Source organism: Engystomops pustulosus, chromosome 6, assembly GCF_040894005.1.
Source record: "Engystomops pustulosus chromosome 6, aEngPut4.maternal, whole genome shotgun sequence".
Taxonomy (NCBI): domain Eukaryota; kingdom Metazoa; phylum Chordata; class Amphibia; order Anura; family Leptodactylidae; genus Engystomops; species Engystomops pustulosus.
Genome location: NC_092416.1, coordinates 15,377,930 through 15,389,822, shown reverse-complemented (window position 1 = coordinate 15,389,822; position 11,893 = coordinate 15,377,930).

The window sequence follows — 11,893 nt, the reverse complement described above, 5'->3', positions numbered from 1 at the left end:
TGGTTGCCATGGGCAACTAGAAATATTCTGACTTTCAGACACTTGATAAATCTGCCCCAATATATCTGACAACAACAATAGGAACTAACTCTAAAGGGAACATGGACACAGCACATAAGTGTGGCACAATATATGCATTATTTTTACCTTTTGTGCGTTAATAACTTTTTGCAAATTTATATATCAATAAATTTATGATACAATTATATTTAGCAGATTTATATGCCAAGATTTGTATCTTGCAACTATATTTTTGGCTTGATTTTTGTATCATACCGTGCATCGTTGGATTTTGACTAAGATTGGAGTGTTTTAATTTAATGTGGAGGCTTGACTCTAATTCTTTGATGTTTTTCCTTGATAGTTTTCACTAAAGACGGATTGTAAAAGGCCATTACACCTTCAGTGCAAAAATTCCTCTCTGCCTTTTCTAAGCATTTGCATTACAATATAATTGTGTGTTATAACTTACTTTTGCATCCTGACAAAATCCTGGGGTACTCACAGGGGTTGGGCTTTGGTTTGGATGAATTTCAAAAAACAACATGTGACTTGTCTAAACTGCAGGCTATCTCCTTCTTTGTGCTTCTGTACAACTCTGTCCCTCCCCCATTGATGTCATCTCACCAGACTGTGACCTCTGAGAAGGAGCAGGAGATGGAGCTCTACAGGAGCACAAAGGTGGGTAGACTTTAAGCTCTTATGCCCTTCCTCATCCTCATAGTCTGTAAGCTCTTGTGTCATCCCCTCATCCACATAGACAGTAAGATCTTTTGTCACCCCCTCATCCTCATAGACTGTAAGCTCTTGTGTCACCCCCTCATCCTCATAGACTGTAAGCTCTTGTGTCACCCCCCCTCATCCTCATAAATTGTAAGCTCTTGTGTCACCCCCTCATCCTCATAGACTGTAAGCTCTTGTGTCACCCCCTCATCCTCATAGACTGTAAACTCTTGTGTCACTCCTCATCCTCATAGACTGTAAGCTCTTGTGTCACCCCCTCATCCTCATAGACTGTAAGCTCTTGTGTCACCCCCTCATCCTCATAGACTGTAAGCTCTTGTGTCACCCCTTCATCCTCATAGACTGTAAGCTCTTGTGTCACCCCCTCATCCTCATAGACTGTAAGCTCTTGTGTCACCCCTTCATCCTCATAGACTCTTAGCTCTTGTGTCACCCCTCATCCTCATAGACTCTAAGCTCCTGTGTCACCCCTCATCCTCATAGACTGTAAGCTCTTGTGTCACCCTTCATCCTCATAGACTGTAAACTCTTGTGTCACCCCTCATCCTCATAGGCGGTAAGATCTTGTGTTACCCCCTAAACCTCATTGATTATAAGCTCTTGTGTCTCCCCTCAACCTCATTGATTATAAGCTCTTGTGTCACCCCCTTATCCTCATAGACTGTAAGCTCTTGTGTCACCCTCGCATCCTCATAGACTATAAGCTCTTGTGTCCCCCCTCAGCCTCTTAGACTGTAAGCTCTTATGTCACCCCCTCATCCTCATGGACTGCAATCTATTGTGCCCCCCTCATTCTCATAGACGATAAGCTCTTGTGTCATCCCCCCATCCACATAGACTGTAAGCTCTTTTATCTCCCCTCACCTCATAGATTGTAAGCTCTTGTGTCACCCCCTCATCCTCATAGACTTTAAGCTCTTATGCCCTTCCTCATCCTCATAGTCTGTAAGCTCTTGTGTCATCCCCTCATCCACATAGACAGTAAGATCTTTTGTCACCCCCTCATCCTCATAGACTGTAAGCTCTTGTGTCACCCCCTCATCCTCATAGACTGTAAGCTCTTGTGTCACCCCCCCTCATCCTCATAAATTGTAAGCTCTTGTGTCACCCCCTCATCCTCATAGACTGTAAGCTCTTGTGTCACCCCATCATCCTCATAGACTGTAAGCTCTTGTGTCACTCCTCATCCTCATAGACTGTAAGCTCTTGTGTCACCCCCTCATCCTCATAGACTGTAAGCTCTTGTGTCACCCCCTCATCCTCATAGACTGTAAGCTCTTGTGTCACCCCCTCATCCTCATAGACTGTAAGCTCTTGTGTCACCCCCCTCATCCTCATAGACTGTAAGCTCTTGTGTCACCCCCCTCATCCTCATAGACTGTAAGCTCTTGTGTCACCCCCTCATCCTCATAGACTGTAAGCTCTTGTGTCACCCCTCATCCTCATAGACTGTAAGCTCTTGTGTCACCCCCTAATCCTCATAGACTGTAAACTCTTGTGTCACCCCCTCATCCTCATAGACTGTAAGCTCTTGTGTCACCCCCTCATCCTCATAGGCTGTAAGCTCTTGTGTCACCCCCTCATCCTCATAGACTGTAAACTCTTGTGTCACCCCTCATCCTCATAGACTGTAAGCTCTTGTGTCACCCCCTCATCCTCATAGGCTTTAAGATCTTGTAGGTAAACATACAAAAATAAATCTTTTTCACCCTGGCTCAGCTACCTTTTCCAGTATCACGGCGCTCATCAATTTTAGTGTTTGCCAAATGTGGCCATGGAACCAAAATTCAAATTCAGTGACCTTTGCAGGCCGAGGAGATGTGAAACAATTTATGTGACCGAGCTCTAATGAGGAAACTGATCGGTCGTAATCGGTCTCGGAACCGATGCTGCAATGCTGGCAACAGGAGCCTAACCATGGTGAGTTCTTGTTTTTAATTTTTACTTCCCCTGCCCTTGCCCGCAAGATTCTCGGCAAATTTTTCAATGAACCTTTCAATCTCAATACTGTTTAATACATAAAGGATATTCATCCGTTCCACAGACCACAGAGGAAGTACATTGCCCAAAAAGAAAGCAGCTACAGTAAATCACTGTTTTTAACCTTTACTGGAATCCCACAATTTTGTGGGAACTAAATAACACATCAAAAGTCAATAGGGGAAACCAGTTATGGAGCGGAAGTCATCCTCACTTTTTTGCCTATGGCCAAGACCTCCATTAATATAAATATAATTTTTTACATGTTTTAACATTATTAGATATCTCTGTAGGTTCAAGACTTAAGAATGTCTGTAGCTTTTCATTCTGATCTGCTTCTATTCTGTTTTTTAATAAAAACCGTATATACTCGTGTAAAAGCCAAGTTTTTCAGCACAAAAAAAAATCACCTTGGCTTATACACGAGTCAATAAAAAAAAAACTTACATACTCACCTTCCATGCACCCCCGATGCTCGGCGCGGCTCCTCTTCTGTCTTCTACGCGATGCTCCCGTCACCATGGCTCCTCTTCATCTTCTGTGTGCTGTAACAGCCGGCAGAGCCACGCCCATGTGATCATCTGGCCGGCGCACACTATTATGCGGCAGTGTCGCTGCTGATGACGTCATAGTGAGGTGGTGCGGTGGCCGGCAGAGCACATGGCGGCAGCTCTGCCGGCTTTTACAGCAGACAGAAGAAAGAAGACGGGCTGATTTCTAAAATCAACTTTTATAAGTATGCTAATGAGTCTGAGGGCCTTGGTGGGGGTTTTCAGAGCCCCTCGGTGCTGTGTTTTCACTGGTTGTTACAATAAGCAGAGCAGGTGGGAGAACGTAGGGGGGATACATGGTTTGCTCATTGTATCAGCCAGTGACACTGCAGCACTCAGGGGCTTTGTAAACATCCACTAGAGCCTTTGAGGCTCTTTAGCATCATTTTATTTTAGATGAAACACGGTCTTGGATAACAAATATTACCATAGTCACAGTGACTGGATCTATTAGTAATGAGTAATGTCCCTGGTTTATCATGATGGATTTTGATTTTAGATTTGGTTTTAGATGCTACAACATTGAATATTAAAAGAATATTAAAAGTCTGGATCTTGAACTCCTGACCTGATGTTGACCCATGTTCTGCTGCTCCTGTTTTTCAATGTTTGGCTCCGCTACTTCTGTGTCATCTCTTACTTTACAAACATGAACTTGGTTTTTCCTAATATGTACTGTTTGATATTCCAACTATATCCATATCTTGTATTCATATCTTGAAGACACTTAAAGGAGTATTCCTCCCACAAAGAGAAGTTTCTTAAATGTTCACAGGATTACAAAAAAAAAAAAACATTTTCTAATTCACTGTTATTAACAAAAATACAGCATCTCACAGATATAATTCTGTGTCTCTATCAGTCCTGGTGTATACAATTTTAGTTGCCCCTGGTTTCCGACCCTGTATCTTCAGACTTTAGCGTGGAGCTGGACTCTTCTCTGCTCCCTGCAGTGGCCCCTCCCCCTATATACCAGGACTAATACACAGACACTGACTTCCTGCCAGAAAACAGCAGCAGCAGCGAGAGGAGAGCTACAAGCTACAGGCAGATAAGTTCTGTATCTGGGGAGGGGGATAGTGTGATAGAGCAGTGTTATAGCAGTGCTGACCATGTCATTGTGTGTAATTTGCATCTTATGTATCCCATCATTAGAGATGGGGGAATCGATTCTAACTTCGATTAGAATTTCAGGAAAAATTTGATTTGTCACAAAGCCAAAGTTTACGGTGACAAAGGTTATTTTTTTACTCCTTAATTACCAAAATGGGCGCATGTACAACGTGTACAGTGTGTTGATCAACAATCCAAAGTTTGTTGATTGGTTGACCAGGTCACCCAATTCCTCAAATATAACATCTGACAACCCCAGCAAAGAGTCCGTGGGTTCTTCAGATACAACAATTACTTGGCGGCCCTCACCTGTCCTCAACTAGCCTCTGTTCTGTTAATTTCCCACAGCTGGAGAGCTACTAGGTGGTCTGGGGTCAGCACCACTATTCAGCGAGGACAAAGTGTTTGAGGACAGTCCGCAGCTGCTTGGCAGTGGAGAGGTGGGGCAGACTTCCGCTGCTTCCTGCAGTAGGCAGACTGTGCATACTGACACCATTGAGGAGAGTAGCAGTGACATGGAAATGCAAATTGACGATGATGCAGCCGATTGCACTTGAGAGCGGGTTGTAGCAAGGGATTCATCATCGTCGGGCGAAGAGGGTGTCAGCCTGCGCGTCAGGAAGCTGAGCAGGTAGCAAGTCGCTACTGTGGCTATGAGTCAGCAGGGTGGCAGCAGTGTGAGCACGGGAGCCAAAGGATCACGGGGTACAAACCCCGCTTCCAAGGTAAAAGTAAGAATTGATACAGGGGCTCAGAGAGGCAGAGGCGTTAGTAGTCGCTCAGTGCAGAGTGTTGGCAGTAAAATCAACACCATGGCAATATGGCAGTTTTTTGTTAAAAAGTCAGAGGAGCCGAGCGTGAGTATATGTAGTATCTGCTGGCAGAAGTGATTACAAAGAGACAACTATATGTGTCCAGCCATAATAAGGTGCAGAAACTGACCATGCTTTTGTCCAAGTTGTTGGTACTGCAGTCCCTCCCTTTCCAAGTTGTTAAACCCTTCAGAGAACTAATGGCTTGTGCTGAACCAAGGTGGAGAGTTCCAAGCCACAATTTTTTTTCCAAAAAGGCTGTGCCAGCCCTTCACCAATATGTAAAACAGAAGGTGGGCCAGTCTTTGAGCTTATCAGTTTCTTCCAAAGTGCATGGCAGCACGAACATGTGGAGCTGTAACTACGGTCAGGGCCAGAACATGTCCTTTACAGCCCACTGGGTGAATGTGCGTCCCGCCCAGCTACACCAACTTCCATAAGAGACGCAGCTTTCTCCTCCATGTTGGCAAACTGCTGCTCCTGCGCCAGTGTCCACCTCCTCCTCCTCCATCTCCACCACCACATCAGCCTCCACAAGTGCTGCACCATCATACCACATGTGCAGGGCACAGCGGTGTCACACATTTCTATACCTGGTTTGCCTGGGCGAACTAAGTCATGCAAGGGAGGAAATGCTCCGCATCATGCAAAAATAAATCAATGTGTGGCTTTTTTCCGCGACAACTAAAAATCGGAATCGTGGTGACAGACAATGGGAGGAACATGGTGTCCGGGCTGCATCAAGGAGGGATGGCCCAGGTGCCCTGCATGGCGCATGTGTTAATCTGGTTGTCAACAGGTTCCTTAATTCTTCCAACCATCTGCAATACATTCTAAAAATGGCCAGGACACTGTACAAGCACTTCAGCCATTCTTGCAAAGCCAAGCACACCCTCCTCAAGTTGCAGCGCCAGAACGGTCTCCACAACATAGTCTGATATGCTATGTTTCCACCTGCTGGAATTCCAGCCTCCATATGTCAGACCGCCTGTATGAACAGAGAAAAGCCATTAATGATTTTTTGATGATGCAAGTGGAATGGAGTACACCCCTGTTTAACTTTGATGTCAGCCACTGGCAGCTCATGCCTGACACCTGTCGTTTGCTCAGGCCCTTTGCAGAAGCCACGTTATTTGTCAGTCGCCAGGACTGCGAAATTAATAACGTCATTCCACTGCTTCTGGAACTCATACTGCAAAATCTGTCTGGTCAGTGCACTGAAGAAGTAGAGACTACATCTCATGGCCACATGAGTCCAGTTGGGGGCTGAACTGGAGGGGGAAGAGGAGGAGGACATTGGAGCACAAGGAGAGTCTCATGAAATCAGTGGTTTTTCCACTCATGTGCCAAGAGAGGAGGAGAAGGAGTATCCGGAGGAGGTAGAAGACAAAGCAGATGACCCAGAAGTACCGTGGCAGTTTGCAGTGGAGATGGAGGCTGGGAGTCCCTCAGAGTCACTTGCGCAGATGGCCCGCAGCATGCTGCTTTGCCTAACTAGTGACAGCCAAATAGTCAACATCCAACATAGGGATGACTTTTGGCTCTCCACCCTCTTGGGCCCTTGCTACCGGTCAAAAATGGGTGACTTTTTCCAGCTACTGAGAGGGAGGAACAACTGGCATACTATAGAGAAATACTGTGCACACAGTTGGCCACTGCCTATGTGCGCCATTGTCTATCCTGTGTCTGGTCTGACCGGGGGATTCCTGGCAGTTATTGCTTACATACTACTGCCACGGCTGCTGGGGGTAGGAGCAGTATCAGCTCCATCAGCAGCAGCTTAAGTCTGGATTCCTTATTGCTAAATAGAAAGATGGGATCGGCACTACTTAAATAATGTTAGATCAAATAGCAGTCAAAGCTATACCCAAAGCTTCTTGAACACAAATGAAAACATAGACGTATGCTATATGACCAAGAAATGTATACAATTTTATTAATTTTCCAAAACATCTAAAAGTGTGTCGAAAGCACACAAATCCAAACCAGGCAGAGGAACCCAGCATATGATAGTGCTGGTCGCTCTGCAATCCCCCTACCTGCAGAGGAACCCCTCTTCTGCACAAATGTAAGAAAATAAGTAAAACGCCGTGCTTATCCCCAGACTAAAATGTGGTTATCTAAATTATAAGATGTTTTAAACTGGGGAACAAATCCCAGTAATGCTATTGGATAAAGTGGGACCAAGCACGGAGAAAACGCATGTTTACCTGTAGTGATGGCAAGGTCATGCAGTGAAATGCAGTAAGAGGGAGCCGGGGTGGAGACCCCATGCGTATCGCTAGCAACCTAGCTTCCTTTGTGCAGAAGAGGAGTTCCTCTGCAGGTAGGGGGAGCTGGTGGTTTGCAGAGCGACCAGCACTATCATATGCTGGGTTGCTCTGCCTGGTTTGGATTTGTGTGCTTTGGACACACTTTTGGATTCCTTATTGAGCATCTTCCTTCACCTGCCTAGTGAGGAGGGTAGCCGCCACCGGCAGCAGCAGCAGGACATGGAGCAAAACCTGCACCAGCAGGTAGTGGCCTACTCGGACAGCACTTTACCACCTCAGGTAGAGGATCCCATGGACTACTGGGCAGCCAAACTTAATGCTTGGCCGCAACTTGCGGACATTGCAGTAGAGAAGCTGTCCTGCCCGGCCAGTAGTGTGGCATTAGAGCGGGTGTTCAGTGCAGCGGGTCCCATCATTAACCCATCATCAAGGAGAAACCCGCTTTTCCACCCATAATGTGGAGAGACTGATCTTTGTCAGAATCAGGCTTGGATCGGCCAGGATTTCAACTCACCAATGCCTTATGCATCAAATTAGATCAGCCATGACGTCTCCCCCAAACGGTAAGAAATGAGTTGGGGCTCTAACTACCTCCCTCAGCCAGTATTCTGATGCTGTCACCCGCCTGATTCCACACATCTGCTGCCAGTTGCTCCATCTGCCTCCTACCATCTTTACCAGGGACTGGAATTGTCCGCCACCTCCACACTGTATAATTTTGCCACTCTGTGGGCTCCTGCTGCTGCTGAAGCCACCTCCGCACTCTATCATTGTGCCACTCTGTGGGCTCCTGCTGCTGCTGACGCTACCTCCACACTGTATCACTGTGCCACTCAGTGGGCTCCTGCTAGTGCTGACGCCACATCCACACTATATAATTGTGCCACTCTGTGGGCTGCTGCTGCTGCTGACGCCACCTCCACACTATATCATTGTGCCACTCTGTGGACTCCTGCTCCTGCCCATGCCACCTCCACACTATATCATTGTGCCACTCTGTGTGCTCCTGCTACTGCCGACGACCCCTTCACACTATATCATTATGCCACTCTGTGGGCTCCTCCTGCTGCTGATGCCACCTCCACACTATATCATTGTGCCACTCTGTGGGCTGCTGCTCCTGCCCATGCCACCTCCACACTATATCATTGTGCCACTCTGTGTGCTCCTGCTACTGCCGACGACCCCTTCACACTATATCATTGTGCCACTCTGTGGGCTCCTCCTGCTGCTGATGCCACCTCCATACTATATCAGTGTGCCACTCTGTGGGCTCCTCCTGCTGCTGATGCCACCTCCACACTATATCACTGTGCCACTCTGTGGGCTCCTGCTGCTGATGCCACCTCCACACTATATCATTGTGCCACTCTGTGGGCTCCTGCTAGAGCTGACACCACCTCCACACTATATCATTGTGCCACTCTGTGGGCTGCTGCTGCTGCTGCTAATGCCACCTCCACACTGTATCACTGTGCCACTCAGTGGGTTCCTGCTGCTGACACCACCTCCACACTATATCATTGTGCCACTCTGTGGGCTCCTGCTAGTGCTGACGCCACATCCACACTATATAATTGTGCCACTCTGTGGGCTGCTGCTGCTGCTGACGCCACCTCCACACTATATCATTGTGCCACTCTGTGGGCTCCTGCTCCTGCCCATGCCACCTCCACACTATATCATTGTGCCACTCTGTGTGCTCCTGCTACTGCCGACGACCCCTTCACACTATGTAATTGTGCCACTCTGTGGGCTCCTGCTGCTGCTGCTGACGCCACCTCCACACTATATCATTGTGCCACTCTCTGGGCTCCTGCTACTGCTGACGCCACATCCACACTATACAATTGTGCCACTCTGTGGGCTGCTGCTGCTGACGCCACCTCCACACTATATCATTGTGCCACTCTGTGTGCTCCTGCTACTGCCGACGACCCCTTCACACTATATCATTGTGCCACTCTGTGGGCTCCTCCTGCTGCTGATGCCACCTCCACACTATATCAGTGTGCCACTCTGTGGGCTCCTCCTGCTGCTGATGCCACCTCCACACTATATCACTGTGCCACTCTGTGGGCTGCTGCTGCTGATGCCACCTCCACACTATATCATTGTGCCACTCTGTGGGCTCCTGCTAGTGCTGACACCACCTCCACACTATATCATTGTGCCACTCTGTGGGCTGCTGCTGCTGCTAATGCCACCTCCACACTATATCATTGTGCCACTCTGTGGGCTCCTGCTCCTGCCCATGCCACCTCCACACTATATCATTGTGCCACTCTGTGTGCTCCTGCTACTGCCGACAACCGCTTCACATTATATCATTGTGCCACTCTGTGGGCTCCTCCTGCTGCTGATGCCACCTCCACACTCACCTCCACACCTCTGACCTCATGCTGCTGCTGCTGGTGCCACATTTGCAGTTCTTTTTTGGCAAAGACCTGATATTTTCAGGAAAACTGTAATGTATTATGGATGTGGCATCTCTAATCTTCAAATTCAAATATAAATGGAAAATGTCAACTTCAAGTTCATTTCAAACGTTGTCATTTTGCCACAATGTGGCCTTCTCTGCTGTGGGCAATATGGGCTACTACTGCTGCTGCCACCTCCACACTCTATCATTGTGCCTCTCTGTGGCTTTCCATGTTGCTGTCACCATGTTGCTGTCACCTGTGGGCTCCTGCTGCTGCTTCTGCTGCCGCCACCTCCACACTCTTATCATTGTGCCACTTTGTAGCCTCCTGCTGCTGCTGCCGCCACCTCCGCACTCTGTCATTGTGCCACTCTGTGGCCTACCATGTTTCTGCCACCTCCATAATTTGTCATTGTGCCACTCTGCGGCCTACTAATGCTGATGCCAACTGACCGCTGTCTCCCTTGAACACCCTGTGATTTTCATAATGCTGTTTTCACCCTCCATTGCTCTATGACGTTGCCACTATGTTTAGTTTTCACCTTCATTTAATTTGTCAGAAGGAATAAAAATCCTTGGGATTGATAGCCAAAAGCAGGAGTGGATACAGAACACAGTGGACATGCAAATATCCCATTTACTGGTCATCTCTGTTTTGGATCCACTCCTGTTTGTTTTTGGCTTTAGCAATACTGATGGATTATTGACCGATTAAAAGCGGACACTGACGCGTGAAAAGAAGGGCAAAATGATCAGTGACGTCAATGCAAAATTACAGCCAACACCCTCTGCACTCTTTTGGGGGGTTTCTACATGTATCAGGGTTTAACAGAACAGGTTCTGTCGTAATCTATAGAATCTCTAAGTGATAGGAGCAGAATTCAATACAAATGAGTGAAAGTAAAGGGTTAAAAATAATCTTTATATTATGAACATCACTAGGGGATTGAAATTTGAGTATTTTCTTTCATGTGCAGACCCCTTTAAGGATCCACATTCACGTTTGCTTTGAAATGTGACTTATTTTGTAACCTGAGCTGTTGTCTAATGACCGTATTCCTTGTGTGTAATAAAATAACATTGGTTTGTACGGTTAGTGTCACAATTCTAATGTACCAACCTGAAACTTGTAAGGAGTTGGAAAAAACTCAAACTTTCAAAATTCGACTTTGCTAATGGCTCTTTAGGTTACAATAGTACACCGCAATACGTTTTTGTGTTTATTAACCCATAATACACTGGGATTGCATGATGAATATTGGTATTGACAGCCCCGGTAAGAGATAAAAACAACCCCCCCATGGGGACAGAAATCTTTGGCTGAGCTGTACTGGGTGTGATAAGACCAACAACATCTGAACTTAATTCTAGAGAACCGGCGCTAGCTTGGGTCAGCAGAGGCATCGCTTCTATTCACTACTTAGTGATTATTTAGTGCTGTGTTATAAGAACATAAGAAGGACAAAGTCGTAATAAACCTTTTCCTACTTCTCCTTACGGTATCACATGCACTGCCCTAAAGGTGGTAGACAGTCATTATAGTTACTGTAGATTGGCAGGGCCGGCACCATCAGTGGGCATACCTGTGTCGGGACCTAGAGCTGCTGGGGGGGGGGGGCCCACATAAGGTTGCACATAATGAATCCATGGGGGGTGAGGGGGGCGGTATCTAATAAATTCATAGGGTGTGAGGGTGGCTCACATATGTAAAATAACCATGAAGGGGCTCTTCCAGTTTCTGAATTTTAATGCTGCTTTGTGTGTTCACTGCAAAGGGGCCTACTAAGGCTCCGTCGTCCAGGGGCCTACTGAAACCTGGAGCCGACCCTGTATAATGGCTGTATATCTTAATGTGTGATTAAACTGTTTCTGAATTTTAATGCTGCTATGTGTGTTCACTGCAAAGGGGCCTACTAAGGCTCCGTCGCCCAGGGGCCTCCTGAAACCTGGAGCCGACCCTGTATATCTTAATGTGTGATTAAACTGTAAATCAAACTG